At 43.3% G+C, this 17,187-nt stretch overlaps 15 non-coding genes across 15 annotated transcripts; all 15 read left to right on the top strand.

Annotated features, from left to right (window-relative positions):
- The first annotated feature begins 1,553 nt into the window (after positions 1-1,553).
- Trnay-gua lies at positions 1,554-1,639 on the top strand. Its single transcript is given in 2 exon segments — positions 1,554-1,590; positions 1,604-1,639. It is a non-coding gene; the product is annotated as a tRNA-Tyr (tRNA).
- Positions 1,640-1,707: 68 nt separating this feature from the next.
- Trnay-gua lies at positions 1,708-1,793 on the top strand. The gene is given in 2 exon segments: positions 1,708-1,744; positions 1,758-1,793. It is a non-coding gene; the product is annotated as a tRNA-Tyr (tRNA).
- An 852-nt stretch (positions 1,794-2,645) lies between these two features.
- Positions 2,646-2,731, top strand: Trnay-gua. The gene is given in 2 exon segments: positions 2,646-2,682; positions 2,696-2,731. It is a non-coding gene; the product is annotated as a tRNA-Tyr (tRNA).
- Positions 2,732-4,783: 2,052 nt separating this feature from the next.
- Trnay-gua lies at positions 4,784-4,869 on the top strand. The gene is given in 2 exon segments: positions 4,784-4,820; positions 4,834-4,869. It is a non-coding gene; the product is annotated as a tRNA-Tyr (tRNA).
- Positions 4,870-4,937: 68 nt separating this feature from the next.
- On the top strand, positions 4,938-5,023 carry Trnay-gua. Its single transcript is given in 2 exon segments — positions 4,938-4,974; positions 4,988-5,023. It is a non-coding gene; the product is annotated as a tRNA-Tyr (tRNA).
- A 697-nt stretch (positions 5,024-5,720) lies between these two features.
- Trnay-gua lies at positions 5,721-5,806 on the top strand. Its single transcript is given in 2 exon segments — positions 5,721-5,757; positions 5,771-5,806. It is a non-coding gene; the product is annotated as a tRNA-Tyr (tRNA).
- Positions 5,807-5,874: 68 nt separating this feature from the next.
- Positions 5,875-5,960, top strand: Trnay-gua. The gene is given in 2 exon segments: positions 5,875-5,911; positions 5,925-5,960. It is a non-coding gene; the product is annotated as a tRNA-Tyr (tRNA).
- Positions 5,961-7,393: 1,433 nt separating this feature from the next.
- Positions 7,394-7,479, top strand: Trnay-gua. Its single transcript is given in 2 exon segments — positions 7,394-7,430; positions 7,444-7,479. It is a non-coding gene; the product is annotated as a tRNA-Tyr (tRNA).
- Positions 7,480-9,309: 1,830 nt separating this feature from the next.
- On the top strand, positions 9,310-9,395 carry Trnay-gua. Its single transcript is given in 2 exon segments — positions 9,310-9,346; positions 9,360-9,395. It is a non-coding gene; the product is annotated as a tRNA-Tyr (tRNA).
- Positions 9,396-10,828: 1,433 nt separating this feature from the next.
- Trnay-gua lies at positions 10,829-10,914 on the top strand. Its single transcript is given in 2 exon segments — positions 10,829-10,865; positions 10,879-10,914. It is a non-coding gene; the product is annotated as a tRNA-Tyr (tRNA).
- A 627-nt stretch (positions 10,915-11,541) lies between these two features.
- Positions 11,542-11,627, top strand: Trnay-gua. The gene is given in 2 exon segments: positions 11,542-11,578; positions 11,592-11,627. It is a non-coding gene; the product is annotated as a tRNA-Tyr (tRNA).
- Positions 11,628-13,272: 1,645 nt separating this feature from the next.
- Trnay-gua lies at positions 13,273-13,358 on the top strand. Its single transcript is given in 2 exon segments — positions 13,273-13,309; positions 13,323-13,358. It is a non-coding gene; the product is annotated as a tRNA-Tyr (tRNA).
- Positions 13,359-13,426: 68 nt separating this feature from the next.
- Positions 13,427-13,512, top strand: Trnay-gua. The gene is given in 2 exon segments: positions 13,427-13,463; positions 13,477-13,512. It is a non-coding gene; the product is annotated as a tRNA-Tyr (tRNA).
- A 2,467-nt stretch (positions 13,513-15,979) lies between these two features.
- Positions 15,980-16,065, top strand: Trnay-gua. Its single transcript is given in 2 exon segments — positions 15,980-16,016; positions 16,030-16,065. It is a non-coding gene; the product is annotated as a tRNA-Tyr (tRNA).
- Positions 16,066-16,133: 68 nt separating this feature from the next.
- Positions 16,134-16,219, top strand: Trnay-gua. Its single transcript is given in 2 exon segments — positions 16,134-16,170; positions 16,184-16,219. It is a non-coding gene; the product is annotated as a tRNA-Tyr (tRNA).
- The last annotated feature ends 968 nt before the right edge of the window (positions 16,220-17,187 follow it).

Here is a 17,187-nt window from a genome sequence, read left to right as displayed (position 1 = left end):
TCATATAGCGCCGATCGCTATCTGGGAGAAATTTGCATTCGCTTAGGAAGTGATGAGTATCCGACCGATTAGCCTGACTGCAGAGTGGGCATACCTTCGAGGAGCGGGGCTTTCTTGATGTGGTCTTGCTATTTGGTGCCGGTTTCCACTGATTGTTGTGGCTTGTGGCAGGTTTCCACTGATAAGTGTTGCTGACGGCTGAGCGAAGGATCTTTGCATCATCGGACGTGCGAATTTCCTCTAGCAGGGAGCTCAATGCCTGAGAGATTTCTGGTTTGATCGATGCGAGAGTCCTAGAACGTAGCTCTGTCCCGTACCGTTGCTTAACAAGGCGAGGTAGTGATGGGTGAATAAGCCTCAGCCAAGTCAACACTATGAGGTTTTCTAGTGTTGGGGAAAGTTCCTCTTCTTCTGTTACTTGTTCGCCATGGTGAGTTAGGTTATTGGGTTTGAGGAGGGAATCCTCGCTGTTTATTTTAGGGAAGGTTACATGGAATGTCCTTTCCTCGGAGACTTTAGATTTATTTTGGGCAAGGTTACGTTGATTGTCCTTTCAATGTATATCCATCCTTCGATAGCCCAGTTGGTAGAGCGGGGGGCTGTAGATTTATATTTGTGATCCGAAGGTTGCTGGTTTGAATCCGGCTCGAAAAATGTTTTTAGGTGCCTTGCTGTTTATTTTGGGCAAGGTTACGTTGATTGTACTTTCCATGTACATCCATACTTCGATAGCTCAGTTTTGTAGAGCGAGGGGCTGTAGATTTATAATTGTGATCCCTAGGTCGCTGGTTCGAATCGGGCTCGAAGGATTTTTTACGTTCACTGGTGTTTATTTTGGGCAAGGTTACGTTGATTGTCCTTTCCATGTACATCCATCCTTCGATAGCTCAATTGGTAGAGCGGGGGACTGTAGATTTATAACTGTGATCCCTAGGTCGCTGGTTCGAATCCGGCTCGAAGAATTGTTTTACGTGCACTGCTGTTTATTTTGGGCAAGGTTACATGAAATGTCCTTTCCTTGGAGACTGTAGATTTATGACTGGGATCTCTAGGTCGCTGGTTAAAATCCGGCTTGAAGGATTTTTTATGTGCACTGCTGTTTATTTTGGGCAAGGTTACGTTGATTGTCCTTTCCATGTACATCCATCCTTCGATAGCTCAGTTGGTGGAGCGGGGGACTGTATATTTATAATTGTGATCCCTAGGTCGCTGGTTCGAATCCGGCTCGAAGAATTTTTTTAAATGCACTGCTTTTTTTATTTTGGGCAAGGTAACGTTGATTGTCCTTTCAATGTACATCCATCCTTCGATAGCTCAGTTGGTAGAGCGGTGGGCTGTAGATTTACAATTGTGATCCCTCATTCGCTGGTTCGAATCCGGCTCAAAGGATGTTTTATACATGCGCTTTACGTTGAGCAATGTTACATGGAATTTCATTTTCTTGGAGACTGATCCTAGGTTGCTGGTTCGAATCCGGCTCGAATAATTTTTTACGTTCACTGCTGTTTATTTTGGTCAAGGTTACGTTGATTGCCCTTTCAATGCTCATCCATCCTTCGATAGCTCAGTTGGTAGAGCGGGGGACTGTAGATTTGTAATTGTGATCCCTAGGTCGCTGGTTCGAATCCGGCTCGAAGGATTTTTTTAAGTTCACTGCTGTTTATTTTGGGCAAGGTTACGTTGATTGTCCTTTCAATGTACATCCATCCTTCGATAGCTCAGTTGGTAGAGCGGGGGACTGTAGATTTATAACTGTGATCCCTAGGTCGCTGGTTCGAATCCGGCTCGAAGGATTGTTTTACGTGCACTGCTGTTTATTTTGGGCAAGGTTACATGAAATGTCCTTTCCTTGGAGACTGTAGATTTATGACTGTGATCTCTAGGTCGCTGGTTAAAATCCGTCTTTGAGGATTTTTTATGTGCACTGCTGTTTATTTTGGTCAAGGTTACGTTGATTGTCCTTTCCATGGACATCCATCCTTCGATAGCTCAGTTGGTAGAACGGGGGACTGTAGATTTATAATTGTGATCCCTTGGTCGCTGGTTCGAATCCGTCTCCAAGGATTTTGTTACGTGCACTGCTGTTTATTTTAGGGAAGGTTACATGGAATGTCCTTTCCTTGGAGACTATAGATTTATTTTGGGCAAGGTTACGTTGATTGTCCTCTCAATGCATATCCATCCTTCGATAGCCCAGTTGGTAGAGCGGGGGGCTGTAGATTTATAATTGAGATCCGAAGTTTGCTGGTTTGAATCCGGCTCGAACAATGTTTTTAGGTGCCTTGCTGTTTATTTTGGGCAAGGTTACGTTGATTGTCCTTTCCATGTACATCCATAATTCGATAGCTCAGTTTTGTAGAGCTGGGGACTGTAGATTTATAATTGTGATCCCTAGGTCGCTGGTTCGAATCTGGCTCGAAGTATTTTGTTACGTTCACTGCTGTTTATTTTGGTCAAGGTTACGTTGATTGCCCTTTCAATGCTCATCCAACCTTCGATAGCTCAGTTGGTAGAGCGGGGGACTGTAGATTTATAATTGTGATCCCTAGGTCGCTGGTTCGAATCCGGCTCGAAAAATTTTTTTACGTTCACTGCTGTTTATTTTGGGCAAGGTTACGTTGATTGTCCTTTTAATGTACATCCATCCTTCGATAGCTCAGTTGGTAGAGCGGGGGACTGTAGATTTATAACTGTGATCCCTAGGTCGCTGGTTCGAATCCGGCTCGAAGGATTGTTTTACGTGCACTGCTGTTTATTTTGGGCAAGGTTACATGAAATGTCCTTTCCTTGGAGACTGTAGATTTATGACTGGGATCTCTAGGTCGCTGGTTAAAATCCGGCTTGAAGGATTTTTTATGTGCACTGCTGTTTATTTTGGTCAAGGTTACTTTGATTGTCCTTTCCATGGACATTCATCCTTCGATAGCTCAGTTGGTAGAACGGGGGACTGTAGATTTATAATTGTGATCCCTTGGTCGCTGGTTCGAATCCGTCTCCAAGGATTTTGTTACGTGCACTGCTGTTTATTTTAGGGAAGGTTACATGGAATGTCCTTTCCTCGGAGACTTTAGATTTATTTTGGGCAAGGTTACGTTGATTGTCCTTTCAATGTATATCCATCCTTCGATAGCCCAGTTGGTAGAGCGGGGGGCTGTAGATTTATATTTGTGATCCGAAGGTTGCTGGTTTGAATCCGGCTCGAAAAATATTTTTAGGTGCTTTGCTGTTTATTTTGGGCAAGGTTACGTTGATTGTACTTTCCATGTACATCCATACTTCGATAGCTCAGTTTTGTAGAGCGGGGGGCTGTAGATTTATAATTGTGATCCCTAGGTCGCTAGTTCGAATCGGGCTCGAAGGATTTTTTACGTTCACTGCTGTTTATTTTGGGCAAGGTTACGTTGATTGTCCTTTCCATGTACATCCATCCTTCGATAGCTCAATTGGTAGAGCGGGGTGACTGTAGATTTATAACTGTGATCCCTAGGTCGCTGGTTCGAATCCGGCTCGAAGAATTGTTTTACGTGCACTGCTGTTTATTTTGGGCAAGGTTACATGAAATGTCCTTTCCTTCGAGACTGTAGATTTATGACTGGGAACTCTAGGTCGCTGGTTAAAATCCGGCTTGAAGGATTTTTTATGTGCACTGCTGTTTATTTTGGGCAAGGTTACGTTGATTGTCCTTTCCATGTACATCCATCCTTCGATAGCGCAGTTGGTGGAGCGGGGGACTGTAGATTTATAATTGTGATCCCTAGGTCGCTGGTTCGAATCCGGCTCGAAGAATTTTTTTAAATGCACTGCTTTTTTTATTTTGGGCAAGGTCACGTTGATTGTCTTTTCAATGTACATCCATCCTTCGATAGCTCAGTTGGTAGAGCGGGGGGCTGTAGATTTACAATTGTGATCCCTCATTCGCTGGTTCGAATCCGGCTCAAAGGATGTTTTATACATGCGCTTTACGTTGGGCAATAATACATGGAATTTCATTTTCTTGGAGACTGATCCTAGGTTGCTGGTTCGAATCGGGCTCGAAGGATTTTTTACGTTCACTGCTGTTTATTTTGGGCAAGGTTACGTTGATTGTCCTTTCCATGTACATCCATCCTTCGATAGCTCAATTGGTAGAGCGGGGGACTGTAGATTTATAACTGTGATCCCTAGGTCGCTGGTTCGAATCCGGCTCGAAGAATTGTTTTACGTGCACTGCTGTTTATTTTGGGCAAGGTTACATGAAATGTCCTTTCCTTCGAGACTGTAGATTTATGACTGGGAACTCTAGGTCGCTGGTTAAAATCCGGCTTGAAGGATTTTTTATGTGCACTGCTGTTTATTTTGGGCAAGGTTACGTTGATTGTCCTTTCCATGTACATCCATCCTTCGATAGCGCAGTTGGTGGAGCGGGGGACTGTAGATTTATAATTGTGATCCCTAGGTCGCTGGTTCGAATCCGGCTAGAAGAATGTTTTTAAATGCACTGCTTTTTTTATTTTGGGCAAGGTCACGTTGATTGTCTTTTCAATGTACATCCATCCTTCGATAGCTCAGTTGGTAGAGCGGGGGGCTGTAGATTTACAATTGTGATCCCTCATTCGCTGGTTCGAATCCGGCTCAAAGGATGTTTTATACATGCGCTTTACGTTGGGCAATGTTACATGGAATTTCATTTTCTTGGAGACTGATCCTAGGTTGCTGGTTCGAATCCGGCTCGAATAATTTTTTACGTTCACTGCTGTTTATTTTGGTCAAGGTTACGTTGATTGCCCTTTCAATGCTCATCCATCCTTCGATAGCTCAGTTGGTAGAGCGGGGGACTGTAGATTTGTAATTGTGATCCCTAGGTCGCTGGTTCGAATCCGGCTCGAAGGATTTTTTTAAGTTCACTGCTGTTTATTTTGGGCAAGGTTACGTTGATTGTCCTTTCAATGTACATCCATCCTTCGATAGCTCAGTTGGTAGAGCGGGGGACTGTAGATTTATAACTGTGATCCCTAGGTCGCTGGTTCGAATCCGGCTCGAAGGATTGTTTTACGTGCACTGCTGTTTATTTTGGGCAAGGTTACATGAAATGTCCTTTCCTTGGAGACTGTAGATTTATGACTGTGATCTCTAGGTCGCTGGTTAAAATCCGGCTTGGAGGATTTTTTATGTGCACTGCTGTTTATTTTGGTCAAGGTTACGTTGATTGTCCTTTCCATGGACATCCATCCTTCGATAGCTCAGTTGGTAGAACGGGGGACTGTAGATTTATAACTGTGATCCCTAGGTCGCTGGTTCGAATCCGTCTCCAAGGATTTTGTTACGTGCACTGCTGTTTATTTTAGGGAAGGTTACATGGAATGTCCTTTCCTTGGAGACTATAGATTTATTTTGGGCAAGGTTACGTTGATTGTCCTTTCAATGCATATACATCCTTCGATAGCCCAGTTGGTAGAGCGGGGGGCTGTAGATTTATAATTGTGATCCGAAGTTTGATGGTTTGAATCCGGCTCGAAAAATGTTTTTAGGTGCCTGGCTGTTTATTTTGGGCAAGGTTACGTTTAATGTTCTTTCCATGTACATCCATCCTTCGATAGCTCAGTTTTGTAGAGCGGGGGGCTGTAGATTTTTAATTGTGATCCCTAGGTCGCTGGTTCGAATCCGGCTCGAAGGATGTTTTACGTTCACTGCTGTTTATTTTGGGCAAGGTTACGTTGATTGCCCTTTCAATGCTCATCCATCCTTCGATAGCTCAGTTGGTAGAGCGGGGGACTGTAGATTTATAATTGTGATCCCTAGGTCGCTGGTTCGAATCCGGCTTGAAGGATTTTTTTACGTTCACTGCTGTTTATTTTGGGCAAGGTTACGTTGATTGTCCTTTCAATGTACATCCATCCTTCGATAGCTCAGTTGGTAGAGCGGGGGACTGTAGATTTATAACTGTGATCCCTAGGTCGCTGGTTCGAATCCGGCTCGAAGAATTGTTTTACGTGCACTGCTGTTTATTTTGGGCAAGGTTACATGAAATGTCCTTTCCTTGGAGACTGTAGATTTATGACTGTGATCTCTAGGTCGCTGGTTAAAATCCGGCTTGGAGGATTTTTTATGTGCACTGCTGTTTATTTTGGTCAAGGTTACGTTGATTGTCCTTTCCATGGACATCCATCCTTCGATAGCTCAGTTGGTAGAACGGGGGACTGTAGATTTATAGTTGTGATCCCTTGGTCGCTGGTTCGAATCCGTCTCCAAGGATTTTGTTACGTGCACTGCTGTTTATTTTAGGGAAGGTTACATGGAATGTCCTTTCCTTGGAGACTATAGATTTATTTTGGGCAAGGTTACGTTGATTGTCCTTTCAATGCATATCTATCCTTCGATAGCCCAGTTGGTAGAGCGGGGGGCTGTAGATTTATAATTGTGATCCGAAGTTTGCTGGTTTGAATCCGGCTCGAAAAATGTTTTTAGGTGCCTTGCTGTTTATTTTGGGCAAGGTTACGTTTAATGTCCTTTCCATGTACATCCATCCTTCGATAGCTCAGTTTTGTAGAGCGGGGGGCTGTAGATTTATAATTGTGATCCCTAGGTCGCTGGTTCGAATCCGGCTCGAAGGATGTTTTACGTTCACTGCTGTTTATTTTGGGCAAGGTTACGTTGATTGTCCTTTCCATGTACATCCATCCTTCGATAGCTCAATTGGTAGAGCGGGGGACTGTAGTTTTTTAATTGTGATCCCTAGGTCGCTGGTTCGAATCCGGCTCGAAGTATTTTTTTACGTGCACTGCTGTTTATTATGGGCAAGGTTACATGGAATGTCCTTTCCTTGGAGACTGTAGATATATAATTGTGATCCGAAGGTTGCTGGTTTGAATCCGGCTCGAACAATGTTTTTAGGTGCCTTGCTGTTTATTTTGGGCAAGGTTACGTTCATTGTCCTTTCCATGTACATCCATCCTTCGATAGCTCAGTTTTGTAGAGCGGGGGACTGTAGATTTATAATTGTGATCCCTAGGTCGCTGGTTCGAATCTGGCTCGAAGTATTTTTTTACGTTCACTGCTGTTTATTTTGGGCAAGGTTACGTTGATTGTCCTTTCCATGTACATCCAACCTTCGATAGCTCAGTTTTGTAGAGCGGGGGACTGTAGATTTATAATTGTGATCCCTAGGTCGCTGGTTCGAATCTGGCTCGAAGTATTTTTTTACGTTCACTGCTGTTTATTTTGGTCAAGGTTACGTTGATTGCCCTTTCAATGCTCATCCAACCTTCGATAGCTCAGTTGCTAGAGCGGGGGACTGTAGATTTATAATTGTGATACCTAGGTCGCTGGTTCGAATCCGGCTCGAAGAATTTTTTTACGTTCACTGCTGTTTATTTTGGGCAAGGTTACGTTGATTGTCCTTTCAATGTACATCCATCCTTCGATAGCTCAGTTGGTAGAGCGGGGGACTGTAGATTTATAACTGTGATCCCTAGGTCGCTGGTTCGAATCCGGCTCGAAGGATTGTTTTACGTGCACTGCTGTTTATTTTGGGCAAGGTTACATGAAATGTCCTTTACTTGGAGAGTGTAGATTTATTTTGGGCAAGGTTACGTTGATTGTCCTTTCAATGTACATCCATCCTTCGATAGCCCAGTTGGTAGAGCGGGGGGCTGTAGATTTATAATTGTGATCCGAAGGTTGCTCGTTTGAATCCGGCTCGAAAAATGTTTTTAGGTGCCTTGATGTTTATTTTGGGCAAGGTTACGTTGATTGTCCTTTCCATGTACATCCATCCTTCGATAGCTCAGTTTTGTAGAGCGGGGGGCTGTAGATTTATAATTGTGATCCCTAGGTCGCTGGTTCGAATCCGGCTCGAAGGATTTTTTTACGTTCACTGCTGTTTATTTTGGGCAAGGTTACGTTGATTGTCCTTTCCATGTACATCCATCCTTCGATAGCTCAATTGGTAGAACGGGGGACTGTAGATTTATAATTGTGATCCCTTGGTCGCTGGTTCGAATCCGTCTCCAAGGATTTTGTTACGTGCACTGCTGTTTATTTTAGGGAAGGTTACATGGAATGTCCTTTCCTTGGAGACTATAGATTTATTTTGGGCAAGGTTACGTTGATTGTCCTTTCAATGCATATCCATCCTTCGATAGCCCAGTTGGTAGAGCGGGGGGCTGTAGATTTATAATTGTGATCCGAAGTTTGTTGGTTTGAATCCGGCTCGAAAAATGTTTTTAGGTGCCTTGCTGTTTATTTTGGGCAAGGTTACGTTTAATGTCCTTTCCATGTACATCCATCCTTCGATAGCTCAGTTTTGTAGAGCGGGGGGCTGTAGATTTATAATTGTGATCCCTAGGTCGCTGGTTCGAATCCGGCTCGAAGGATGTTTTACGTTCACTGCTGTTTATTTTGGGCAAGGTTACGTTGATTGTCATTTCCATGTACATCCATCCTTCGATAGCTCAATTGGTAGAGCGGGGGACTGTAGATTTATAATTGTGATCCCTAGGTCGCTGGTTCGAATCCGGCTCGAAGTATTTTTTTACGTGCACTGCTGTTTATTATGGGCAACGTTACATGGAATGTCCTTTCCTTGGAGACTGTAGATATATAATTGTGATCCGAAGGTTGCTGGTTTGAATCCGGCTCGAACAATGTTTTTAGGTGCCTTGCTGTTTATTTTGGGCAAGGTTACGTTGATTGTCCTTTCCATGTACATCCATCCGTCGATAGCTCAGTTTTGTAGAGCGGGGGACTGTAGATTTATAATTGTGATCCCTAGGTCGCTGGTTCGAATCTGGCTCGAAGTATTTTTTTACGTTCACTGCTGTTTATTTTGGTCAAGGTTACGTTAATTGCCCTTTCAATGCTCATCCAACCTTCGATAGCTCAGTTTTGTAGAGCGGGGGACTGTAGATTTATAATTGTGATCCCTAGGTCGCTCGTTCGAATCTGGCTCGACGTATTTTGTTACGTTCACTGCTGTTTATTTTGGTCAAGGTTACGTTGATTGCCCTTTCAATGCTCATCCAACCTTCGATAGCTCAGTTGGTAGAGCGGGGGACTGTAGATTTATAATTGTGATCCCTAGGTCGCTGGTTCGAATCTGGCTCGAAGTATTTTTTTACGTTCACTGCTGTTAATTTTGGTCAAGGTTACGTTGATTGCCCTTTCAATGCTCATCCAACCTTCGATAGCTCAGTTTTGTAGAGCGGGGGACTGTAGATTTATAATCGTGATCCCTAGGTCGCTGGTTCGAATCCGGCTCGAAGGATTTTTTTACGTTCACTGCTGTTTATTTTGGGCAAGGTTACGTTGATTGTCCTTTCAATGTACATCCATCCTTCGATAGCTCAGTTGGTAGAGCGGGGGACTGTAGATTTATAACTGTGATCCCTAGGTCGCTGGTTCGAATCCGGCTCGAAGGATTGTTTTACGTGCACTGCTGTTTATTTTGGGCAAGGTTACATGAAATGTCCTTTCCTTGGAGACTGTAGATTTATGACTGGGATCTCTAGGTCGCTGGTTAAAATCCGACTTGAAGGATTTTTTATGTGCACTGCTGTTTATTTTGGTCAAGGTTACGTTGATTGTCCTTTCCATGGACATCCATCCTTCGATAGCTCAGTTGGTAGAACGGGGGACTGTAGATTTATAATTGTGATCCCTTGGTCGCTGGTTCGAATCCGTCTCCAAGGATTTTGTTACGTGCACTGCTGTTTATTTTAGGGAAGGTTACATGGAATGTCCTTTCCTCGGAGACTTTAGATTTATTTTGGGCAAGGTTACGTTGATTGTCCTTTCAATGTATATCCATCCTTCGATAGCCCAGTTGGTAGAGCGGGGGGCTGTAGATTTATATTTGTGATCCGAAGGTTGCTGGTTTGAATCCGGCTCGAAAAATGTTTTTAAGTGCCTTGCTGTTTATTTTGGGCAAGGTTACGTTGATTGTACTTTCCATGTACATCCATACTTCGATAGCTCAGTTTTGTAGAGCGCGGGGCTGTAGATTTATAATTGTGATCCCTAGGTCGCTGGTTCGAATCCGGCTCGAAGGATGTTTTACGTTCACTGCTGTTTATTTTGGGCAAGGTTACGTTGATTGTCATTTCCATGTACATCCATCCTTCGATAGCTCAATTGGTAGAGCGGGGGACTGTAGATTTATAATTGTGATCCCTAGGTCGCTGGTTCGAATCCGGCTCGAAGTATTTTTTTACGTGCACTGCTGTTTATTATGGGCAAGGTTACATGGAATGTCTTTTCCTTGGAGACTGTAGATATATAATTGTGATCCGAAGGTTGCTGGTTTGAATCCGGCTCGAACAATGTTTTTAGGTGCCTTGCTGTTTATTTTGGGCAAGGTTACGTTGATTGTCCTTTCCATGTACATCCATCCTTCGATAGCTCAGTTTTGTAGAGCGGGGGACTGTAGATTTATAATTGTGATCCCTAGGTCGCTGGTTCGAATCTGGCTCGAAGTATTTTTTTACGTTCACTGCTGTTTATTTTGGTCAAGGTTACGTTGATTGCCCTTTCAATGCTCATCCAACCTTCGATAGCTCAGTTTTGTAGAGGGGGGGACTGTAGATTTATAATTGTGATCCCTAGATCGCTCGTTCGAATCTGGCTCGACGTATTTTGTTACGTTCACTGCTGTTTATTTTGGTCAAGGTTACGTTGATTGCCCTTTCAATGCTCATCCAACCTTCGATAGCTCAGTTGGTAGAGCGGGGGACTGTAGATTTATAATTGTGATCCCTAGGTCGCTGGTTCGAATCTGGCTCGAAGTATTTTTTTACGTTCACTGCTGTTTATTTTGGTCAAGGTTACGTTGATTGTCCTTTCAATGTACATCCATCCTTCGATAGCTCAGTTGGTAGAGCGGGGGACTGTAGATTTATAACTGTGATCCCTAGGTCGCTGGTTCGAATCCGGCTCGAAGGATTTTTTTACGTTCACTGCTGTTTATTTTGGGCAAAGTTACGTTGATTGTCCTTTCAATGTACATCCATCCTTCGATAGCTCAGTTGGTAGAACGGGGGACTGTAGATTTATAATTGTGATCCCTTGGTCGCTGGTTCGAATCCGGCTCGAAGACTTTTTTTAAATGCACTAGTTTTTTATTTTGGGCAAGGTCACGTTGATTGTCCTTTCAATGTACATCCATCCTTCGATAGCTCAGTTGGTAGAGCGGGGGGCTGTAGATTTACAATTGTGATCCCTCATTCGCAGGTTCGAATCCGGCTCAAAGGATGTTTTATACATGCGCTTTACGTTGGGCAATGTTACATGGAATTTCATTTTCTTGGAGACTGATCCTAGGTTGCTGGTTCGAATACTGCTCGAAGAATTTTTTACGTTTACTGCTGTTTATTTTGGTCAAGATTACGTTGATTGCCCTTTCAATGCTCATCCATCCTTCGATAGCTCAGTTGGTAGAGCGGGGGACTGTAGATTTATAATTGTGATCCCTAGGTCGCTGGTTCGAATCCGGCTCGAATGATTTTTTTACGTTCACTGCTGTTTATTTTGGGCAAGGTTACGTTGATTGTCCTTTCAATGTACATCCATCCTTCGATAGCTCAGTTGGTAGAGCGGGGGACTGTAGATTTATAACTGTGATCCCTAGGTCGCTGGTTCGAATCCGGCTCGAAGGATTGTTTTACGTGCACTGCTGTTTATTTTGGGCAAGGTTACATGAAATGTCCTTTCCTTGGACACTGTAGATTTATGACTGGGATCTCTAGGTCGCTGGTTAAAATCCGGCTTGAAGGATTTTTTATGTGCACTGCTGTTTATTTTGGTCAAGGTTACGTTGATTGTCCTTTCCATGGACATCCATCCTTCGATAGCTCAGTTGGTAGAACGGGGGACTGTAGATTTATAATTGTGATCCCTTGGTCGCTGGTTCGAATCCGTCTCCAAGGATTTTGTTACGTGCACTGCTGTTTATTTTAGGGAAGGTTACATGGAATGTCCTTTCCTCGGAGACTTTAGATTTATTTTGGGCAAGGTTACGTTGATTGTCCTTTCAATGTATATCCATCCTTCGATAGCCCAGTTGGTAGAGCGGGGGGCTGTAGATTTATATTTGTGATCCGAAGGTTGCTGGTTTGAATAAGGCTCGAAGTATTTTGTTACGTTCACTGCTGTTTATTTTGGTCAAGGTTACGTTGATTGCCCTTTCAATGCTCATCCATACTTCGATAGCTCAGTTTTGTAGAGCGGGGGGCTGTAGATTTATAATTGTGATCCCTAGGTCGCTGGTTCGAATCGGGCTCGAAGGATTTTTTACGTTCACTGCTGTTTATTTTGGGCAAGGTTACGTTGATTGTCCTTTCCATGTACATCCATCCTTCGATAGCTCAATTGGTAGAGCGGGGGACTGTAGATTTATAACTGTGATCCCTAGGTCGCTGGTTCAAATCCAGCTCGAAGAATTGTTTTACGTGTACTGCTGTTTATTTTGGGCAAGGTTACATGAAATGTCCTTTCCTTCGAGACTGTAGATTTATGACTGGGATCTCTAGGTCGCTGGTTAAAATCCGGCTTGAAGGATTTTTTATGTGCACTGCTGTTTATTTTGGGCAAGGTTACGTTGATTGTCCTTTCCATGTACATCCATCCTTCGATAGCTCAATTGGTAGAGCGGGGGACTGTAGATTTATAACTGTGATCCCTAGGTCGCTTGTTCAAATCCGGCTCGAAGAATTGTTTTACGTGTACTGCTGTTTATTTTGGGCAAGGTTACATGAAATGTCCTTTTCTTCGAGACTGTAGATTTATGACTGGGATCTCTAGGTCGCTGGTTAAAATCCGGCTTGAAGGATTTTTTATGTGCACTGCTGTTTATTTTGGGCAAGGTTACGTTGATTGTCCTTTCCATGTACATCCATCCTTCGATAGCTCAGTTGGTGGAGCGGGTGACTGTATATTTATAATTGTGATCCCTAGGTCGCTGGTTCGAATCCGGCTCGAAGAATTTTTTTAAATGCACTGCTTTTTTTATTTTGGGCAAGGTCACGTTGATTGTCCTTTCAATGTACATCCATCCTTCGATAGCTCAGTTGGTAGAGCGGTGGGCTGTAGATTTACAATTGTGATCTCTCATTCGCTGGTTCGAATCCGGCTCAAAGGATGTTTTATACATGCGCTTTACGTTGAGCAATGTTACATGGAATTTCATTTTCTTGGAGACTGATCCTAGGTTGCTGGTTCGAATCCGGCTCGAATAATTTTTTACGTTCACTGCTGTTTATTTTGGTCAAGGTTACGTTGATTGCCCTTTCAATGCTCATCCATCCTTCGATAGCTCAGTTGGTAGAGCTAGGGACTGTAGATTTGTAATTGTGATCCCTAGGTCGCTGGTTCGAATCCGGCTCGAAGGATTTTTTTAAGTTCACTGCTGTTTATTTTGGGCAAGGTTACGTTGATTGTCCTTTCAATGTACATCCATCCTTCGATAGCTCAGTTGGTAGAGCGGGGGACTGTAGATTTATAACTGTGATCCCTAGGTCGCTGGTTCGAATCCGGCTCGAAGGATTGTTTTACGTGCACTGCTGTTTATTTTGGGCAAGGTTACATGAAATGTCCTTTCCTTGGAGACTGTACATTTATGACTGTGATCTCTAGGTCGCTGGTTAAAATCCGGCTTGGAGGATTTTTTATGTGCACTGCTGTTTATTTTGGTCAAGGTTACGTTGATTGTCCTTTCCATGGACATCCATCCTTCGATAGATCAGTTGGTAGAACGGGGGACTGTAGATTTATAATTGTGATCCCTTGGTCGCTGGTTCGAATCCGTCTCCAAGGATTTTGTTACGTGCACTGCTGTTTATTTTAGGGAAGGTTACATGGAATGTCCTTTCCTTGGAGACTATAGATTTATTTTGGGCAAGGTTACGTTGATTGTCCTTTCAATGCATATCCATCCTTCGATAGCCCAGTTGGTAGAGCGGGGGCTGTAGATTTATAATTGTGATCCGAAGTTTGCTGGTTTGAATTCGGCTCGAACAATGTTTTTAGGTGCCTTGCTGTTTATTTTGGGCAAGGTTACGTTGATTGTCCTTTCCATGTACATCCATAATTCGATAGCTCAGTTTTGTAGAGCTGGGGACTGTAGATTTATAATTGTGATCCCTAGGTCGCTGGTTCGAATCTGGCTCGAAGTATTTTTTTACGTTCACTGCTGTTTATTTTGGTCAAGGTTACGTTGATTGCCCTTTCAATGCTCATCCAACCTTCGATAGCTCAGTTTTGTAGAGCGGGGGACTGTAGATTTATAATTGTGATCCCTAGGTCGCTGGTTCGAATCTGGCTCGAAGTATTTTGTTACGTTCACTGCTGTTTATTTTGGTCAAGGTTACGTTGATTGCCCTTTCAATGCTCATCCAACCTTCGATAGCTCAGTTGGTAGAGCGGGGGACTGTAGATTTATAATTGTGATCCCTAGGTCGCTGGTTCGAATCCGGCTCGAAAATTTTTTTTACGTTCACTGCTGTTTATTTTGGGCAAGGTTACGTTGATTGTCCTTTTAATGTACATCCATCCTTCGATAGCTCAGTTGGTAGAGCGGGGGACTGTAGATTTATAACTGTGATCCCTAGGTCGCTGGTTCGAATCCGGCTCGAATGATTGTTTTACGTGCACTGCTGTTTATTTTGGGCAAGGTTACATGAAATGTCCTTTCCTTGGAGACTGTAGATTTATGACTGGGATCTCTAGGTCGCTGGTTAAAATCCGGCTTGAAGGATTTTTTATGTGCACTGCTGTTTATTTTGGTCAAGGTTACTTTGATTGTCCTTTCCATGGACATCCATCCTTCGATAGCTCAGTTGGTAGAACGGGGGACTGTAGATTTATAATTGTGATCCCTTGGTCGCTGGTTCGAATCCGTCTCCAAGGATTTTGTTACGTGCACTGCTGTTTATTTTAGGGAAGGTTACATGGAATGTCCTTTCCTTGGAGACTTTAGATTTATTTTGGGCAAGGTTACGTTGATTGTCCTTTCAATGTATATCCATCCTTCGATAGCCCAGTTGGTAGAGCGGGGGCCTGTAGATTTATATTTGTGATCCGAAGGTTGCTGGTTTGAATCCGGCTCGAAAAATATTTTTTAGGTGCTTTGCTTTTTATTTTGGGCAAGGTTACGTTGATTGTACTTTCCATGTACATCCATACTTCGATAGCTCAGTTTTGTAGAGCGGGGGGCTGTAGATTTATAATTGTGATCCCTAGGTCGCTGGTTCGAATCGGGCTCGAAGGATTTTTTACGTTCACTGCTGTTTATTTTGGGCAAGGTTACGTTGATTGTCCTTTCCATGTACATCCATCCTTCGATAGCTCAATTGGTAGAGCGGGGGACTGTAGATTTATAACTGTGATCCCTAGGTCGCTGGTTCGAATCCGGCTCGAAGAATTGTTTTACGTGCACTGCTGTTTATTTTGGGCAATGTTACATGAAATGTCGTTTCCTTCGAGACTGTAGATTTATGACTGGGAACTCTAGGTCGCTGGTTAAAATCCGGCTTGAAGGATTTTTTATGTGCACTGCTGTTTATTTTGGGCAAGGTTACGTTGATTGTCCTTTCCATGTACATCCATCCTTCGATAGCTCAGTTGGTGGAGCGGGGGACTGTAGATTTATAATTGTGATCCCTAGGTCGCTGGTTCGAATCCGGCTCGAAGAATTTTTTTAAATGCACTGCTTTTTTTATTTTGGGCAAGGTCACGTTGATTGTCTTTTCAATGTACATCCATCCTTCGATAGCTCAGTTGGTAGAGCGGGGGGCTGTAGATTTACAATTGTGATCCCTCATTCGCTGGTTCGAATCCGGCTCAAAGGATGTTTTATACATGCGCTTTACGTTGGGCAATGTTACATGGAATTTCATTTTCTTGGAGACTGATCCTAGGTTGCTGGTTCGAATCCGGCTCGAATAATTTTTTACGTTCACTGCTGTTTATTTTGGTCAGGTTTACGTTGATTGCCCTTTCAATGCTCATCCATCCTTCGATAGCTCAGTTGGTAGAGCGGGGGACTGTAGATTTGTAATTGTGATCCCTAGGTCGCTGGTTCGAATCCGGCTCGAAGGATTTTTTTAAGTTCACTGCTGTTTATTTTGGGCAAGGTTACGTTGATTGTCCTTTCAATGTACATCCATCCTTCGATAGCTCAGTTGGTAGAGCGGGGGACTGTAGATTTATAACTGTGATCCCTAGGTCGCTGGTTCGAATCCGGCTCGAAGGATTGTTTTACGTGCACTGCTGTTTATTTTGGGCAAGGTTACATGAAATGTCCTTTCCTTGGAGACTGTAGATTTATGACTGTGATCTCTAGGTCGCTGGTTAAAATCCGGCTTGGAGGATTTTTTATGTGCACTGCTGTTTATTTTGGTCAAGGTTACGTTGATTGTCCTTTCCATGGACATCCATCCTTCGATAGCTCAGTTGTTAGAACGGGGGACTGTAGATTTATAACTGTGATCCCTAGGTCGCTGGTTCGAATCCGTCTCCAAGGATTTTGTTACGTGCACTGCTGTTTATTTTAGGGAAGGTTACATGGAATGTCCTTTCCTTGGAGACTATAGATTTATTTTGGGCAAGGTTACGTTGATTGTACTTTCCATGTACATCCATCCTTCGATAGCTCAGTTTTGTAGAGCGGGGGGCTGTAGATTTATAATTGTGATCCCTAGGTCGCTGGTTCGAATCCGGCTCAAAGGATGTTTTACGTTCACTGCTGTTTATTTTAGGCAAGGTTACGTTGATTGTCCTTTCCATGTACATCCATCCTTCGATAGCTCAATTGGTAGAGCGGGGGACTGTAGATTTATAATTGTGATCCCTAGGTCGCTGGTTCGAATCCGGCTCGAAGTATTTTTTTACGTGCACTGCTGTTTATTATGGGCAAGGTTACATGGAATGTCCTTTCCTTGGAGACTGTAGATATATAATTGTGATCCTAAGGTTGCTGGTTTGAATCCGGCTCGAACAATGTTTTTAGGTGCCTTGCTGTTTATTTTGGGCAAGGCTACGTTGATTGTCCTTTCCATGTACATCCATCCTTCGATAGCTCAGTTTTGTAGAGCGGGGGACTGTAGATTTATAATTGTGATCCCTAGGTCGCTCGTTCGAATCTGGCTCGAAGTATTTTTTTACGTTCACTGCTGTTTATTTTGGTCAAGGTTACGTTGATTGCCCTTTCAATGCTCATCC

Source organism: Nematostella vectensis, chromosome 3 (genome assembly GCF_932526225.1).
Source record: "Nematostella vectensis chromosome 3, jaNemVect1.1, whole genome shotgun sequence".
NCBI classification, from domain to species: Eukaryota; Metazoa; Cnidaria; class Anthozoa; order Actiniaria; family Edwardsiidae; genus Nematostella; species Nematostella vectensis.
This window is presented reverse-complemented; position numbering and strand designations above follow the sequence as displayed.